Source organism: Rissa tridactyla, chromosome 8, assembly GCF_028500815.1.
Source record: "Rissa tridactyla isolate bRisTri1 chromosome 8, bRisTri1.patW.cur.20221130, whole genome shotgun sequence".
Taxonomy (NCBI): domain Eukaryota; kingdom Metazoa; phylum Chordata; class Aves; order Charadriiformes; family Laridae; genus Rissa; species Rissa tridactyla.
The window spans coordinates 36,015,423-36,034,878 of NC_071473.1; the positions used below are offsets into that span (position 1 = coordinate 36,015,423).

General features: G+C 41.0%; 1 protein-coding gene across 8 annotated transcripts in view; it reads right to left on the reverse strand.

Moving 5' to 3' along the window:
- The window catches only part of TLCD4 (TLC domain containing 4), a 43,941-nt gene extending 24,576 nt beyond the window's left edge, over positions 1–19,365 (reverse strand). The window contains exons 1-3 of one of the 8 annotated variants that reach the window (XM_054211659.1): positions 19,213–19,365; positions 12,712–12,790; positions 9,406–9,627 (exon numbers count right to left, since the gene is read on the reverse strand). The gene's annotated coding sequence lies outside the window, so the exon portion shown is untranslated. The other 7 variants (XM_054211653.1, XM_054211655.1, XM_054211654.1 and 4 more) reach the window with 7 other exon arrangements.
- Positions 19,366–19,456: the final 91 nt, after the last annotated feature.

The following is a 19,456-nucleotide window of genomic DNA, read 5'->3' on the forward strand; positions in this document are numbered from 1 at the left end:
AATTTCAGAGCACGCTGAAAAGCTTCCTATCATCAGAGCTTATGCATTTTTCAGATGATGGATGTTTACCTATTTCATAAGGCCTAAATAAATAGCTAAGCAATTCCAAACATAAGCGTCAGTCTCTAAATGCTTCAGTCATTTCTCCCGAGTCACCAGCATTTTGCAAGACAGAATGATATTTTCCTAAAAGCCACAAACTTCTGACATACATCTCCAGTTTGATGGTGTTGTGAAGAGTTTTATATTCCAAGAGTGGCAGAGGTTACAAACTCATTAAAAGTCCATTTGCATTAAGTTAAACAGAAAAGAGAAAAAAAGCCAAATGGCTTCATTTAAAATATTTAAATTATTATTTTAATAGACATTTAAATAACTACTATTACTTATTTTAGCTTTAGTGAAGAAAACATCTAAAAATAAAATGAAGACTCAGAGGCTAGCATAATTTGTTGTTACTCCAACAGCCTAATGGTCAGCAAAAACTGATACAATTATATAATACACTTATGTCCACCTTTAGTTCACATGCATTATAGAATGAGGGAATGTGCCTTAGATTTTAGAAAAAAAAAAAAAAAAGAAAGAAAGAAAAGGCAACCAGTTAAAATAATAGTTTTTTGAAAAATTAACTACAATATTCTCACCTGGTGGAGTAAACGGTGAGTATATTGAAACATGGTTTGCACTTAAACTTAGAACTTTAAGAAAAGGTGTATTACAATTAGATCGGAAAAAAAAATACCTTTGTTTTCGAAAATTTAGAAGCAGAAGGTTCAACAACCTCAAACTTTTTTCCCCTCCTCCTCTTTCCTTTCCAGCCCCACCCCAAATTGAAGAATAAAAAAATAAAGTGAATTACCTGAAACCTTTCTCTGACTAGTGGCCACAGTAAAAGCTACAGGTATATAAGCAGAATGCAGGACAAATAAGAGCAGAGCTGCTGAATGAAACCCGCATCCATATCATATGGATTTCAGGCATTTACTTCAGACCAGCTTTAATTCTGTGCTAGGGACTCCGCAGTTGTTAGATCATATTTGATGTGCTCTTCAGGCCTGCCTTCCTGCTCAGTTTAAGCCAAAAGGAATCCAAAAGGAATCTTGCATGCTCTGGGACAGCGATGCCACACAAACCAAAGGGCAGTAAGTGGGGGTAATCAGAAGATTCAGTTCATAAGTGCACTTTTACTCCAAACTAAAATTTTAATGTAGGCGCACTGCAGTGCATTGCAACGAACTCTGGTTCATTCCAGTTGTTTACCTGATAACCTCTTCTAGTCCAGCAGCATACCAGTCTCACGTACTTTTTAATGTTAGTCTATTAAAACTTCCAGTTTCAAATACCATCCTGAATATTCAGTATTCTCTCAAGTACTTTTTACACTGTTCTCCACATACTTCTCCATTTGCCTCCACTGACCAAGAAGATACAAATGAAATTTCATGCACTTTTGGTGCAGTTTGAAGTTCTAGACACAACATGCGTTAAGCCTGATTTTCTAAAATTTTTCTGTTTAAAGGAATAAAACAATCAATTCAATTTTATATCTTCCAGTTTAAACCCACTGTATGGTGCCTATTCCAGACTCTCCCAGGCTAACACTGTTCTTACATCATCTCCTTTGTAGCAAGCAAGTCCTCTCTTGGAGCATGTAAGGAAAAAAATCATCTGGTTTAATTCCTAAAATGAGTGAAGGAAGCCAAAATGCAGGTTGAAGACAATTCTCTTCAGAAAAATAGCAAAACCACTGAACATCAATCACACCTAGTTCGTCCTTTTGATTAAAATATAGCAATTCTCATGATGAACAATTCTCAATTTTATTCATCTGCAATAACTAGTACCTCTCAGTTTCAAAGACACTGACATAATCTCTTGGACAAAAGAAATCCATGTTTTGTTTTGTTTCCTTAGTACCAAAAGATTTTTATTAGGTAAGTACCGTTTCAGTGCATGACAGGTGTTCATTTTAGTACAGGAGATTATGGAATTAAACAAAAAAAACTCCCAACTTTGCAAGAAATGAATTAGAAGAGCTAATCTTTCTTCTAAGGAGCCTGTAGAGGGAATTCACTTTAAGAAAAAGCAGTTGCGTGCAAAGTGCAAGAGCTGACTTTCAGAAGTATTATGTAGCTATACCTCCCAGCAGTTTTAGCAGCGTGTACAGAACCACGATGCCAGCGAGGGAGAAAGGTCTCGTGGTAGCAGAGAAGAAAACAGTCACCCAGCCTCTGTGGCTGGTCTTGCAGATACAAGGGTTTTGCAAGACTCATTTGATTTCATATATCCTTATCAAGATGCTGTTTAAGTACATTAAGTACGAAGTCCAGGAATAATTTCACATTTTACTTAAGCAAATTAAGAGTGCTGTATTTCAATTCAATTCAAGGACCAGGTGTAAACACAGTGTTTCATGTGAGATGGAAGAACATATATCTCTAAGTTGTTTTCAACTATATCCTGTTTAACTTGAAAATTAACTGTTGTTTACCAGATTTTATTTAAAAGAAGAATCATTCACGTTGTTGCACCAAAGCTTATCACTTAAAAGAAACATAATAAGCTTCTAATTGCATATGATTTTTTGCCCTGAGGACAATGGCCAAAGTTAGCAAGTCAAAGGCGGCTTCAACTACGCTGTGTTTTTCTGCCGTAGTATCTTCTTACGGCCGTCCAGCAAAGTCTGACCAAGATACAGAACTTCATGGATTATATATGAGCAGACACTTTATCCCCCAAACTGCATAGTCATTGATTACCATTCAGTCAGCTGATACGGTTTTTGAGCTAGTGGAAGGCTGGGTGGGGAGGGAGGTTTAGTGTAACAACCTTGTAATTCAGAGAAAAAAGTACTATATCCAGGTTGGTTCTTCACCATTAGTTTTTTAGCAGTGGTCTTTTCCTGACTTTCCCAAAATTACTGTCTTAACCATTCAGATAGACAGTAATTACAAGTGATCAGAACTTCACTCTTGCAGCTTTTCAATGTACTCTTTAGGCAAATAAATTTCAGCAAACACTTGAAACTAACAATTTTCAGCAAGATATTGGTTACGCATGTCCAGCGCAGTATCAAATCGCTCTACTGACCCCAGTAATTTTGAAACAGCTAGTAACACAGCTTTCCAATCATACTCAGCAAGAGTTGAAAATATGCTCTTTTCATCTGCTATTAACATGCTGTGGTTTTCCTGCAATTCTGTTTCTACTTGGAATTTAGAAGAAAAAACCCAACAATATTAAGACTCAACATTCATTCAGCCCCAATACGAAACCATTATGAACTTCTGACAGAAAAAAAGACAGCACTTAGCTGGAAGAGGATAAACGAGCAGAAGAGTTACCAAGCACTGTACCATCAATGGCATTTAGCATTTATGTTCTCCTCATTTCACTGTTTCCACATCAATATTTCACATCATAAAAATAAGAAATGCAACCATATAGCCACGAGAGGTAGTAAGAAGGTACAGCAGCCCTTACTTTCTTCAAGGCTAGATTTCAAGATGAGCTGGATTAATTTTCAAACAAGATTACAGCCTAAAGCTGCTAGTGACACCAGGACATCCCATTCAGCCCTGCGCTCTCCTGATCTGTTTGAAAGCTGAACACCACGGTTGTAAAACTCGCCCCGCTGATGTGCAGACAGCAACGTGTAACCACGCCGCCTGTTTGCACATTTTATAATAAGCCTAGTAATAAAACATCTGCAGTGCCTGAGTTTTGCTGTGCTGGTGGTTCCGAATGGTGCTTTCTATCGATGCAGTTAGATGACATGCACCGCGTTTGACATCTTACTTAGCTCAGTAAGCAGCATTAAGGAGACACACAACAAAATTCAAGCCACTTGAGCCATTCCCTTCTCTAGGCAAGGCTGTTCACACCCCAAACTCCGCTTCGCTCCCTGCTCTTCGAGCACCAAAGCGGCCGGCAGACGAGGCAGGCTTTTTATGGAGACAGGGCAAACAGGGCGAGCTGTTTACACCGTGGATCTCCTCAAACCTGCAAGAAGTTCGCAGTCGGAGCGCAACAGGGAGGGGAACCCCCAGTCTCCCCCACAGAGCCGGCGCAGGGACCCGAGCAGGCGAACTCCTTGAAGCGGCCGCTGCTCCCGAGCCGGGCATTACCTCGCTCTCCCCGTCAGCCGAGGCGACCGCCGTTCCCACCGCGGCGGCAGCAGCGCCGGACGGCTGGCGGGCGGGCTGGCAGGCGGGCAGCCGCCGCGCTGGCTGCGGCTACCGGTGCGGCGGGAGGCGGGGGACGGAACCGCCGTACTTTGCGCTGTCACAGCGGCCAGCGCCGCCGGCTGCGGCCCGCGGCCCCCGGGGGCGGCGCCGAGCGGGGGCCGGGCCGTCGCTGAGGGAAGGAGGGAGGGAAGGAGGGAGGGAAGGGGCCGCTCGGCGCAGCCCCGCGGGGGGCGGCGGGAAGGGGCTGCGCTGCACCGCGCCCGCCCCTCAGCGCCCCGGCGCACTCCCGGCCCCTTCTCCCTCCCCGCCCGCCGCACCTGGGAGCCGGGCTACCATGGCCGCGCCACCGCCATGCCTCCCTGCGGCGGCGGGGACGGGACAGCCTTTCCCGGGCGCAGGATGCTCGGCCGGTGGCGGCGGGGGCTCCGGCGGCGGCGATCGGGTTACGGCGGGCGTAGCCTTAAAGGGGCCGAGCTGCCGCCGCCGCCACCTGCCGCCGGGCCCGGCTCGCCGCCTCTGGGGGGCGGGCGGCCAAGCGCCCGTCGCCGAGAAGGGCTCGTCTGTTCCCTGTTAGGTACAACATCGCGCCTTCAGCACGTCAGCCGCGGTGGCTTTCATCTGTACAGCTCCCCTCCCCCCCCCCCCGTCTAAAATATATCGGGGGGAAAATGCTGACGTGACACCTCGCGCCCTGGGAATCCATTTATGCGCTCCCTGACAGCAATGGAAAGCACAGGATCATGTACGGAGAACAGGTATTGCTGATACTTGCCATTTTTGAAATGAAACGCTGTGGTTCTCCTCAAAGTATGTTTTCATTTGACATTTTTGAGCTGTCGTATAGTATTGGAAAATCAAAGAAAAGCAAAGTCACGTTGACAAAATTAAATATTATGATGATGAATGGACTTTTAATGGTTTTTTAAATGTTTTTTTTTACCAACTAGAAAGCGTAATGGTCAGGACTCTATTCCTCTTGGCATGCTTCTACTATCATACGCATCCTCAACCGCCTCAATTTTCCACTTCCAGTAAGGATTCCTGATCTTTCAGATCAATAGTTTGAAAATTCTCCTCTCTCAAACAACATAACGTTGAAAGTCTTCATATATATCTCGCACCAGATCAAGCGGAGGCTGACAAAGAAATCATCTACCCAACTGCACACGCTAATCTCTCTTGCAAGATGTCTCCCACGGCAGGAATGCTGTGGCTTAAGCCTGAACAGAAACTGAAGTTGGCTTCCTTTAACATGCCGATCTGCGAAATGCAGAAACTGGGGTACTGATTAATGGGGCATTGAGCCATCCCTGCAGCAGGACTGGTAACCTGTGGGAGGTGGGCAGGGCACACCGCCAGCATCTCTAACTGTTCCAAACCATCTCAGCTTAATCCATTGCTGAACATAAATCAACTGCCAGATAACTGTTTGTGTAAACATCAGAACTACTGAAGTTTGACTTCCTATGGACTTGCGTCTTATGGTCCACCAGCTTTTAAACTCATTTTTGTTAAGAAAATTCCGTGGGGTGTTCTCAGCTGAGTGAAGGAGATCCCATTCCTGCTTCCAATCTTCTTCCAATCTTCTTCCATTCCAGAACACACAGATTGACAAATAAAGACAGCAATATCATATCAACACAATTTCTTAGTGAAATTGGGATAAAACCCTCATCCTTCACTCTCATGTCATATCATTTTATTCCTCTTATAAAGGAAGATTTCAACCTATTTTCTATTATGTCTATAGTTTTTAGCGAAACAAAACAGCCACTAAAACCTAAGAACTGCATGGTGCGATCATAAACCACTTTCAAGATGACATAAACTAGAAAAGTTCTAAGATTTTTTTCTGCAATAATTCACCTTCCAAAGAACAGTACTCAGTTTTTGCTTAAGCCCCTATCACCGTTTTTGAAGTTTCTTTATACATACTCCTCATCCTCTTAAGTTGTAAAAGCTATGACAACAGTCTTCTGTATGGACAAGCAGTGGACCTCTGGGGTGACAGATGATCTGCAGTGGCAGTGAAGGCAGGAATGGTTGTCCTCAGCCCTGCGGGTGCAGGCAAGGACTCCTTCCACTCACGGTTGAGAACCAAAGGCTCCGAATAACAAGCTCTGGCAGATTTAGCTGCCGTGTTTTAAGGTGTTATTTCTCCCAATTGTCTGAGGTCATGATCATTCTAGTAAAGCACAACAATCAAAGTAGGCAGTTTTTTAATATGCCAGCTTGTGACCTGGAGTCTCCACCGTAAGAGTGTGGTAATACCTAGCAGCAGGGTAAAACAGACGGTTGAGAGTGGTAATGTCTTAAACAGAACAGATAACTCTGCCAGAGACAGACCGCCTATCAGAGCTCTGAGCCTCAAAATAACCTACCACCATTACGCGGTTAGGTTAGGAAGCACCACAGGTTAGGAAGCACCACAGGTTAGGAAGCACCTACAAAAAGACAAACCAGACTCTCCCCAAACCTCTGTATCAGGCCTGTGTAGCACACAGCCTACCAAACAATTCCTTCGGCCCGGTGCGCTGCGTGGGTGAAAGAAACTAGTTTGACCTGCCTCACTGCTCTGTCCTTGGCCCGCGATCAGCACATTGTCAAGCACGCAGCAGATCATGACCAGAGGCAATGCCATCTTTCAACAGCCCAACAACACGTGCTGGGTTGAGCGCTGCTGACTGTAATGCTGAGAATGGTGATGCACTGAGGATTCCTGGCTGGCAACTGCTCTCCATGTGAGCACGCAGCAGAATCTCTCTCAGCTTTTTGATAATGAGAATTTGCAGACAAAAGAGAACTGGCTATGAAGGCGTTGCAGTAGAAGGGCGGCCTGCAGACATGGTTAGATATGGTTGCCTTAGATTGGTTGTCTGTCCTCTTTTCCAACCAGAAATGTTCTCCAGGAAGATTTTGAGAACTACCTGTGTATCTGGGATTGTTGATATCTAACAATCTCATCAGGTTGGGTGTTACCGCGTATGTGCAGCAGCCTCACCTTGGATGTCCCATGTCCAGCGATCCCAAAGACATCCTCACAGCAAACACACTACGCCTGTATTGCATGTGCAAAGCAATTCCAACACAACCAAGAGAGTACTCTACCATTCCTACAAAGTGTTGCAAGAACTTACAACACAATTACTTTAAGCATTTCCAGTAAGACCTAAAAGTATGAGGCTTACTGTGCTTGCATGATGCAACTTGTGCACCTGTTTCTGCATCAGAAATAACAGTAGCGAAAGGGTGGGATAAACAGCCATCAGAGTAGTATCATAGCCAACTCAATGCTATACAGTGACCAGTTTGGCTTTCACAACTAATAGACCTCTTCCTCACTCCCTTGTGATGTGCAGCCACCATCTTCCAGCAGCTGCGAACCAAAGTTGCCACCCCTAAATGGCAACTGCCAAGAAGTTCCCCAGTAACAAATGCAACTTATGAAGCCAAGCTTCAGCAAGGAAGGGAAGTACAGGCAACGGGCTTGCTAAGGTGAGGTGTAGAACAGAGATTAAGGAACGCAGGGCAAAAAATAAAATTCTATTCCACGTCAACAGAGGGCACACATGCTGAAAGACCATAGGGAAGGTAGGGAGGACATGGAGGTATCACAGTAGCACACGCGCATAACAGCATAATTCTGTTGGCTTCCGCTGAATCATCTTATTTACACTATGTAAGAGAAAAATTGGGCTTTGCCTTTCATCTACACTTTAATTCTTGGTTATATTGATGATTTTCAGCTTCATGCCAATTAGGCCCAGGGATTCCATAAATGAGGAACAAATTCTGCTGAAATGGAGGGGGTCTGCTAATTCAGGGTGGTAAAGAGAAGGTAGCCCAACAGAAGTAAGCCAAAGTCTGCAGTAATCCATCCTCAGTCAAGCTGTACACACCTGTTCCATACCCTTCTCCTTCTGTAATTGACTTTCAGGGTGGCACTTCAGGTATGGTAAAAATTTGTTGTCGGATGACCGCTTGTGACTCTCACTAAAATGTGTCAGAGGATGTGACCATGAATAGAAAACTCCAAGGTACTATTTCCTAATTATGCCTGTAATTTCAGAACTGTGCTTTCTCAGAGCTGAGCCTACCTCTGCCAAGAATGAAGCCTTTATCATGGTTGCTGTACTGAAAAGTGAGGCATATGTGAGAAAGGAAAATACTTCTAGAGCATTTGGAAATTACTTCAGTTGTGGTTTTGAACTTACACAGGACAGAACTAATCTTTCTGTCTGAATTTACCAATTGTAGTAAGAATAGAGTCTTAATTAATGTTTAAAGCCTGATCAGTTTATGAAAGAAATTATATAACATGGTGTTGCAGCAGCAGCGCATTGAACTCAGTGACCTAAAAATGCTTAAATTTATTTCCATCTTAGGAAGTTCCTAGGCCTACCTTACAGCACAGGAGATATTCCCAGAAAATCAATTATACATGTAAGCAAAAATATCATGGACATGAAAGAATGTATGAAAGAGCAAGCACAATTCTCCTTTCACAACTCTGTGAATTGAGTAACTCCACTGAAGCCAACGACTTACACTGGTGTGAGTGAGAAAAGAACCAGCTCCATTGTCTGAAAATTGCTCAGGCCACCCATGGAGTCCAATCGCAGTAACTGTAGGCAGCTAATATTGCAGCGTTTAATTCAGAAAGCCCAAGACTGAAAAGAGGGGACTGAAAAGAAAGGATCTGAATTTGCTTTTAGACAAAAAAGCTGAAAAATATCAGGAAAACTGTGAATGGAAAAGTAAAAAAAAAAAAAAAAATTCCATTTATAAAAAATCCTCCCTTCCTGAAAAGAATTTGCATAGAAAAAACAGAGTGACTCTGTTTTGTTTTGTTTTTTAAACACCCTGCATGTACCCAGTTAACAGTTGCTGAGTTGTATGCTTCCCTGAAGGAAAAGCGTTATCTTCATTTTCCAAAGAGCAGACACGTTTTGTGTGTTGATGCACACTGTGTGATATCTACGTAGATTGAGTGCTACAGAATGTGAGTCTTACCTTTCCAGCATAGGTCACTGTAACATATCGTGTCACATTTTTAGGTAGCAGTGTACTAAACAGTATCTTAATTTTCCCCTACCTCGGTTTACTTCCTCTAAACACACCCTCACTTTTTCACCTTAGATCGGTCAGTTTAGCTTCCCTAGCTCCTGTCGCCTCCCCATCTGAAATAGCATTTCTGCCAGTACGCATTACTTACTCTCAGGAATGGAACAGAAGCTGGTTTCTGGAAAGCTGTCTGGCCACTAACCTCTTCCTCTAGCTCAGCCGCCCTTCTTCAGTTTTATTCCAGTTTTTCTGTGTTCTCCACTTATCTCTGATCACACGCTGTCTCTTTCATCTAGTTACACCTCACCTGCAGCATCACCCTCTCTGTTGGTATTATTGTCCTGATTATAACCGTCCAGAAGCTATTGAGGACCTGTAAAACAGCACATTGTGAGTTTATTACGCTGCACTACAAACTGCTACACCAATGCACCATGTCAGCGTTATCACAAAACATCAAACCACATTAAGAGAGATGTGCTGAATATCATCCACCAAACTCGCAGGAACGCCATCTCTTCTTATCTTTTCCAGGTCATTCTGTCTCCATTTTTTCCCCTCTCCCACTTCATCCTCTATTTTCTTGCCACCTTTTCCTTTCCTGTCACATTTTTTTCTTCCTCCCCACAGTCACCCTCCCCTGGCTTCTTTCACTGTCCACCTCGCATCCCTCCACGCATTTTCTTTCCTTGCATGTGCCTGCACAAAGGACCAAAACAGAGGCAGTACTGCAGCTTTGCAAAATGTGGGTTGCTCTTTAGCAAACAAAGCTGCATCTGGGTGCATCCCTGGGATCAGCAAGCTGAGGGTCCAGAAAGCATTTCATTCGCAAAGGCTTAAACCAGAGAGCTCCAAGATTAATGTGACTTCTCGGTTCCCTAATCTCTGAGCTGGAGCACACCAGAAACAGCAGGAGGAAGCTTGAAATAATACCAGACTCTTTTCTTCACATGCACATGCTTCCGTTTGCCTTGTGCGAGCAGAGGCTCTTAGCAACAAGAGAACTGTGGAATGGGGTAGTGACTAGAATTTGATGATGTCAGAATAGCAGAAAATGAAAGAAGATGTACTTTGTAATGGCATACAATTGAAAAGCCAGAAATTGGTGCCAAGCAGTGCTAAAACCAAAAAAATTATTTCCCAACAATTCAACACGCAAAGGGTCAGAAAGCAGCACTTTTTCTAATATCCAGACTGTTAATTAAAATCAGCATAATTCAAGTAGAGAACAAAAGAGTGCTCGCAGATACAATACGATGTATTTTGTTTTACATCATTTTCAGGATTTTCAGGAACAGCACATCAGGTAAAAAGAGCGCACGCTTGGGAGAGTATCACTCATCTGTATGCTAAAGATAGCTTCTAAGCCTCGCTTAGATCAGGCGAAACTTTGGCACATGCCATAGCAGCTGCACACCATTTAACTGTGCCTCCTTCAGCACGCATCACAGCGCAGAAAGAATGGTTTATTAAGATATTTTAATGGCAGATACATTCACCTGAAAAGGTTAAGTAGTTTCTTCAGGCAATATAATTTCCTCTGAGTGCCTGTCAATTTTTAAGATTTTGCTAAAATTTGTCTATCATTTTTAGTGATTTTTTCCATCCTTTGTTGATCTGTGAAAGCCTTGAGGAAACAAGGAAGGAAAATATCTTAGCAGCACAAGGGAACAATGAAACCTGGTGCACACTCACATTATATATGTCTAAATGCTGTTGAAATCCATCAAAAAAAAAAAAGACTGAATAAGGAAACAAAGAATTGTTTTTCACATAGTTCTCAAAGTACGCAATTATACTTGTAATAATTGTATATTTTTCAGAGAACATGATTTTTAAATTGATCTCTCTTAAATATCACGTCTTCTTAATTTCATATTTTGGGATAGATATTGAAGTGGTGTAATATATTGTTTCAAAAGGAAATATATTTTATGTCCTAATTTTGTCAGTTTAGGAGCCCCAGAATGTACTATTCATTTTTATTTTACCGCTAATTTAATTTACCGCTAAGATCTTTTAGCAAAGACCCTGCTTCTAGCAGTACTACTTGTTGACATTGTAATTATTTGCAAATTTTGTATTGGCACTATTTGCTTCTTACCTAGAGTTTAATTCTTAGTTTCCATTGATATCAGCAGGCCTAGTGATCTTCCCCCCTTTCTAAAGCCTCGACCTGCATGTTATTTCATACAGGCAGATTTCTCTGCCTCTGTGCAATTCTAGTCATCTGAAGAGGATCATGCTCTGTACTCTAACTTCTAGACCTAAGATCTAAGACAGCAGGCCCGCTAAGAAAGATATAAAAAGAGAAGAAACAGTACATTTAAATACATCAGTGCTAAAACACAGAACTAAAGCTTGCCTTTCACATCAAGTGACGAATTTTTTTACGTTTCCACTTCCAATAACACTATTCAAACCATATACATTTTTGATGATGAGCAGCACTCACTCTGATTGACATACTCCAGTATTTACAAATATTAAAAAAAAAATTAATATAAACCCCAAGGATAATTGAAAATAAAAATATAAAAGTAATCCTCATTTTATACGTGACATATATGAAAAAATGCTAAGATGGAAGAGTTTCACCATAAAAATGTATCATGCAAGCATTATAAACAGCTTTGAAAAGTTTCTTTGTGAATTGCACCAAATATATTGTGTAATTGAATAAATTGCACGAAAATTGCATTGTAATATACTTGTAATATACATGTAATATACTAATTACATGATCTTGGTCTGTTGGGTTTTTTTCCAGTGTTATGCATTTGCTCTTATTTTGTTGTACACATGCACATTTTGCTGTAGTAATTCTACTGGGACTGCTAAAGACTCTAAAGAGCCAGCATTTCAGCACCTGTTCATTTGATTTGCTGAATAACAGGTATTACACATCTGGAGTTCTGGCCATGTCCTCTTTTTCCAAGTGGAAATTATGCCCTTGTGGAAACAGGAATGTCCCCACTAAAATTGGGAACATTCAGATTCGAGATACCTTGTGCAACAGTACCTGCGCATACGCAGACGGAGATGTTCTAGTCCAACGCTATGTTCTGCAGTGCACGACTCAGGTATGTTCGGGACGTCCTGCACTCCATGCATCCGCACTGAGCGTTAGACTGGGCATCTCTGACTCACTGCATGTGCCAGACATACCATGCAGCAAGCCCATGATGTTCAGAATTCAGCAAATTTGATGCTCCTGTATATAGGCCATCTGGTCATTGAACAAAGTGTTGTATGTCAGGTTATCCTAGGGAAAAATATATGAAGCCAGGTGCTGGAGCAGGTAATGCTTTGCACCTTGTGTAATTAATCTGTCTTTAAAAAAATACACATTTCAATAAATCTCCTTAAAACAGGGAACAGTCTTTTCAGCTGACTTTTGCATAGTGCCTGTCCCACAGAATTCCTGCATGTTGTAACAATAAAAAAAAAAACAAACCTGTATGAGAACACAGTACTTCATCTCCCCCAGTCACCACAATTACAGGAATCAAGGCTTCTCCTGATCTGATTCTTAACTACAAAAATAAACAACAAAGTGAGAAGGTAACAAGTCCAGGGCAGTAACTCCAGCTTCACTTTGAACAAACTTTTTTTTTTCTTTGTGTGTACAGTACTCTTTAAAGGTGACTGCAGCTTAGCTTACAAACAGTATACCAATTAGATTTTTAATAAGAATAATAATAATAGAGACTAATACAAGCTCTTGGCTTGACTATTACTTTCTCAAAAATTGGTTGTATTTACAGTTGTACCAGTCCTCAAACACAAAGGTACAATCAAAAGCAACATGGTTTGTCTTCAAAGTTTTCTAAGAATAACATAAAATCACTTATAAGATCCCTATTTGGAAATTATTTCTATTATTTATTTGTCTTTGGTCAGCTTTAGTAAATCAGAAGCTGCCACGAAAACTTGAGTATTTCTACATACATAACATTTTTTTCTTTTCAGTAATATGTTAATCATTAGTCAGCAAAATAATACCATAACTAAGCAATTGACTCATTATGACTGTTTAATGCACAACATCAGGAATCGACCAACTCTCTTGACACCTTAACAATGCATTACATTCATGATAACTAATGCAAATGGTGTATAATTTCCTAACGTTAATTTTATCTGTAATATAGGCAAGGACATTCTCTTCTTGTACTGTCAAGTACAGGGAGAACAGTGTTACACATCACCTGTGGCTGATAAAAAAAAAAATGTGAGGGGTGTATGGTTTTAAATTTTATGTTATCACATATTTAAAAACTGTTAAAACGTGGCACAGAAGGTGAGTTATATTGGCTATAGCTGGACTTTTAACTGCAATAGCTTTTTGTTAACATAGTTTGCTGCGCTCAATATTTTACATATTTTTAACTAAACAGACAGAAGCAATAGAAGGAATTTCAGATTTCAAAACATACAGAAATTAAAATGCTGAGATAACCCGGCCAGCCCTTGCAAACTCTACAAAGAATTCAATTTATCTCCATTGAGAGCTAGTGAAGTCATTACATTCAATTGACTTTAATAGGATTTGGACAAATCCCCAGACCTACAGCCATACCTGGCAGCATTCCCAAAACAACAATCAATAAATGACATACTTTTAAATACAACTGCATAAAGACAAGACACAAGGAAAACAGGAAGAAAATGAAAGACAGCGTAGAGCAAAACCAGAACACATCATCTCTCCTCTTTTAATACGACCAGTTCTTTCCAGCTCCGGCATGTCATTAATTCAATGCTAGACCTTTAGAAACCTAAACAGCTCAGAAAACCGTCCTCACTTTCAACTCAGGAACCTGCCTTTACAGTGGAGGGTATCAGTTCTGGCACATTTTGTACACTCATAAGGAGAGGATGGAGGGAAGCTTCTCAAGCCTAAGAATGCTGAGGGCTGGGGACTGAAATCTAGAAGAAGACCTGTCATGGCAGCAGCAACTCCCAAGCTACCTGATTTTCAGTCTGTGAGGGGAAGAGGTATGCACTGATACAAGCTGATAGATGAGACCAGGCTATCTCCCTGCACAAGCAATGACCAGTTTTCTGACAGCAGGAATCCAGGGAAGGCTAAACGAATGTGCGTTTCTCCTCATCCTCCTTACAGATCCATGGAAAGCTCAAGAAAACCACAGTCAAAAAGCAGCAGTGAATATGTAGGGAACCCCTGAGTACCCTGCAAATTTCATTTCACATCATGAACAGATTTGAAGGTATATTTCCAGGAAGGTAATACCAGAGTCCAAATCTATTTTTAAGAGTGTTTTTAAAAAAGGACTTATTTTTACAGGCTGAGTGGCCAGAGGCACCCAGTGACCTCCAGGACACTCAGTACTTTTAAGATGTGAAACAGTAGTCTCTCTCTCCTGGCTTTTTTAATAGATAGAACATTAGTTTACATTATGTTACAGCGACTGCTCCCTAACCATGCTACCCAGTAATTAGTGCAAGTGGCAATATGTAATTTTGGCGCTGTCTACTACAAATGTCCTTGCTTCATAAAATCAGGCTCAGAACGCACCCAAACGGTTACCAAACCTCATGTCATCAAAGCCACACGCGCCGGCTCTCCAGCCACGCTGTCGGATGTAGGAGGTTAAAGAAACATCTGCTTGCAGTCTGGCTCCTGCCTGTTACAGAAAAACATTTTCCCTACAAATTGCTTCTTTGATTCTAAATTCATACACGGTGTTTAGACCCAGACCAATTTCTAAAAACAACCCCCTCCCCTGCTTCCAAAGATTATACACAGAGAACTTACCATGCCCAGAAAGAGGGAAATCTTTAAATGGTGGGAGGAAAGGATACCTTATTTATTGACGTGGTGTAAACTTACAACCACTCTGCTGCCTGTCACTGATGGCAGAGTTAAGACACCACAGCACACCACTGGAAACTGAAGTGTAACAAATGGCAAACGTGAATAGGAGAAATAATTCCATTTTAATAGAGAATGAATCTCATTATTTGGGGGATTTGGTTCCAGCCTTTGGGCTGTTTACAACAAGCAGTGTTTTAAGTGTTTGCAAATGCTGTATCTTTGTATCTAAAGAAATAAGAGTCATCTTAAATATATATGAGAAGCGCTGTTATACCAGGAAGCACAGCACTAACTGTAATGTTAGCATAAATATTACAGATGTTATTGATTACAGATACAAATCAGGACTTCTAAGATTACATTCTTATAATTGTAATGACTCACAAGAAAGTAGAACTGCACTTAGCCCAAAGTAATTGAAAGTAACTGCCGCTAAAAGGGACAAATTTTGCCACAGACTAGCTCCGATAAGATCCTAATTCTGCCATCAAGTGAGATCAGCCAGAAGCTTATATTTGTCTCAGCTGCCTGCTTCATCTTGTCCCCAGTTGATCTCCAATGGTCTAGTCCAAAGATTTAATTAGAAATCCCTTTCCTTCCCAACAGCAGAACTTTTTACAACACTTATGATGTTGGTACTGTTCTAGAGTATTCCAGATGCGACTTGCATTTCTATTAAAGAAGAATCATTAGAAACCCAGTCAGAATTCTTCAGGTTTTCTCTAATCAAAGAATGTAGTATCAACACTCTTTATGTTTCTAAAAACTGGAAGAACATAAAAAGAAATATTTGCTTTCTGCAGAAAATCAAGCTTACTTATACAGCATGTCTTGGTTTTCAAATCAGTTCTCTTATGGAATTATCATGCAGAAACTAAGAATATTTAGATACATTTAATACATGACTGAGATTTAACATGATAAATGGCTCCACATTACAATTTTTCCAGTAGCAAAGCCTGACTAAGAGGTTCCTGCCCTTTTCCTCACCCAACTCCTCCTACCATTTTGCTAGTTTTTCCCTCAGTTGTGCTGATGCAACTGTTTGTGGAGTTGCACTCTAAGCCAAAACAAAGCAAATGACCTCATTTAAGAAAACAACAGTACAATCACTCTTGTTCATAGGCCTACTTTTAGAATTAATAATTAGAAGAAAAAAAAATTGTTCAAAATGCCAGTTAAGAAGTCATGAACGTAAAGTGCATTGCAGCTCCATGGAAAGATTCTCCAACAGTTGAAGTTAGATCACTTAAAAGTGGAATGACAGAAAGTGAATGACCATCAGATAGACAAAGCTGCCTACATTTCATTTCAGGGAAAAAAAAACCTTTTGTTTATATTCCAACTACAGCCTTTCCTATTGGAGACAAAAGAAACGGAAACTACAAAGACAGCGAGCCTTCCTCAATTCAATTTAGTACTCCCCGGTGTAACTTTCAAAGGAGACGTGCACCAGATGTACTAATAAGCTTTTGCAGAGAATATTCACATATAAAAAAGATATCAGCAGTTTTTTCTTCGGAACATTGTCTCACAAGCAGTAAACGGAAAAAACACTATACCATGTTACAAAAACCTATTTTTTCCTATTCAAGAGTTTCATATTTTCTTTTGGACAACAGCGATCAACTGTTTAGAATGAGCGTGGTTTATTTCTCCTTCAATAAAGAAGTTCAAAGCTAACTTCCTGCATCAGTAGCACAGGTACCAGAGACAGCCCTTGTAATTACTGCACTTGCATCACTTTGTCAAATGGCTTTTCACAGCAAGTGCCCTGCTTCCTCCCCAACAGGTTACACGTTCACTTGCAGTAGTGTTAATTTTACAAACTGGAGAACAGTATCCAGCACTAGCCATTGCCTTCCTCGCAGAAGTCCTGTACTTTACCTGCTTTACATTATTTAGCTAATGTGACCGTGATGTGCTACACTTTGGGAGAGTTACTGCTTTTTCGTATTAACTTTCATATACGTGTCTGGTGCTCAGAAGAAGTATTCTCGAGGCACTTGACAGACAGGACTCGATCACCAAGCATGCAGCGCAGCTGCACGAGTAGAGAGCAACCTGCACCCTCCATGACTCTCACAGTTCTTGGACTGAAGTCTCCCTGGTCTAGATCCTTGTCTGTATCAAGTGAGCAGGGAGTTGCCATGACGAGCAAACACAAGTGTCCTACTGAGAAAAGACATAATTACCAGTGTTATACTGCCAATGGGATCTTTGTGGGCTCTACTCAATTTTCACAAAGGACAAAAAAAATCTGCAAAACTTGACAGCAACTAGGTTGCAGATTGATGCTTCAATCTTTACATAGTTATTTTAACAGCGTCACCAAACTCTGACTCTTCCCTCAAGACTTGCAATCTGCTGTGGATACTACTTGAAAGCTATATTCCTTATTCAAGCAGAATTCCCAGTGAGTAAGAAGATTTCCAGGACTTGTTCTAGGAGCTTATGACGCAAACTTACTGGTTCGCTTTTTAGACTCCTTGAAAGTCAGGATCTTTGCTTTGCTTCCAAGGAACTGTCAGATCTTCAGTTTTCTAGTTGAAAGAACAGGTATTTCCCTCTGCCTCACTCTTATTTTTTCCTCTTGATTTTAAACAACCTGCCTAGCAAAAAAACACCCTTCCAACTTTACTGGTTTTAGGTCAGTTTCTCATGAATTTTACCAAATAGCCTGACAGAAGAATTCTATGTAAGAGAAGGAAGTATGTATGTGCAGAAGAAACAACATGAAAAGGAGAAAATAGTTGAAGTGTTTTACATCACTCTCTGCTGTTGAGATTCCAGGATTGTTTCTGTGAATAAAATGCCTGATAAAAAGCAGTTCTTTAACACTTTTTCTGGTAGGAAAAATAAGAGCAAAGGGAAGATATAAAAAGGCCTTGGAAAAAAAATCCTTAAATAAAACAATTGCTAGCTATGCCCCCTGTGGCAACCTGGGATACATTCTACATCAATGACATTATTTTCACTGAAGAAGGTACCAAAAGGGGAAAGATCACCACAGACAAAATTAGTATTTAAATTGACTGTAAAACTTACTGTCTTATTTTAACATACTAGTTTATTTTCTGAAAAAGGACTGTGGTGCTTTCTTCCTCTTTCTTCTGTAATGTAGAACTTGCATCTCTATTGTCCCTAATTATTAGTTTTATGTAGCTAACTAGGTGAAAAGCAAATGAATTTTTGAAATTCATGCATCATCAACAGAACTATTCATTAAAACCTTATTGTTTCCATGTATCAACGATGATTAAGCAGCAAGATATTTTTTTGTGAGGTTACTCATTTGGGTGGAAGACCTTACCATGGTAACACTGTTTTTAATAGTCTCTGCTGAAAACAAGTGCAAAATTGTATGTTGCACTGATGTAAAGAAAAACATAATCTGTAGAACTGTGAAAGGCATATCAGAAAGATTCACTTTACTTCGGATCCTAAGATGGCAAAGGGTAGCTAGAAAGTGTATCTTTTACTTGTAAATTATTCAATAACCACTGGCATCCATGACTGGCACAAGTTTTTGTTAAAAATGAGAAAGAAACATTTAGCTTCCAGGGCTGGTAGGGATAGAAAAAGTCCAACTTGTTCACAATGAACAAGAGCGGAAAAAACAGCCAAACCATGGCAGACAGATGCAGAATTGCAACGTGTTTGAGGTGTAAGCGCACAGCTGTCCTGTTCCATGTGCTTGACAAGTCACCCCACAAAGCAATGCTGTCAAACCACTCCAAAAAGTTCCAGAGTTCATTGATCCCGATCTGTAGGCCAAAGGGAGGGCCTTTCTCCCTGGCAGATAATTTAAGGACAACAATGAAGAAACGCACTCCTAATCATAAAATGTAATATCTTACTCTTTCTAGCAAACGCACATCTCATCTGAGATTAGTCCAGTGGCTGAATCGTCACAATCTCCCCAACAAAGATCGGGTGCTGACAGAGATGAAAAGAGTGCTGATCTGTTGCTCCACACTTCTTTCTGAAATGAAAAGCTGAAGTGCTAAATGACTCACAAAAAAGGAACACAATAGGCAGTGAAATATTAATATTCTTCATTTTATGTGTTATTGTTGGCTATGTAAAATTATGGCTGCCTATCAGCACACATACCTGGATAAAGATTATGCCAGCACATGCTTGCAAATTCCTGCAGGAACCCGTGCGTGTCAGTGGGGCCACATGATTACTTCTTCGGTGTGCATTTCTCAATTTACCAATTAATTAGAGCAGTCGGCCCTCCTTTCAGCCGACAGACAGGGCAGGCGAGCGGCAGGGAGAGCTGGCTCCGCACGCAGGCGCGTGGAGGCCCATGGAGGCTCCGGTACTCGTCTACCCCTGCTCCCACGGGGGACAT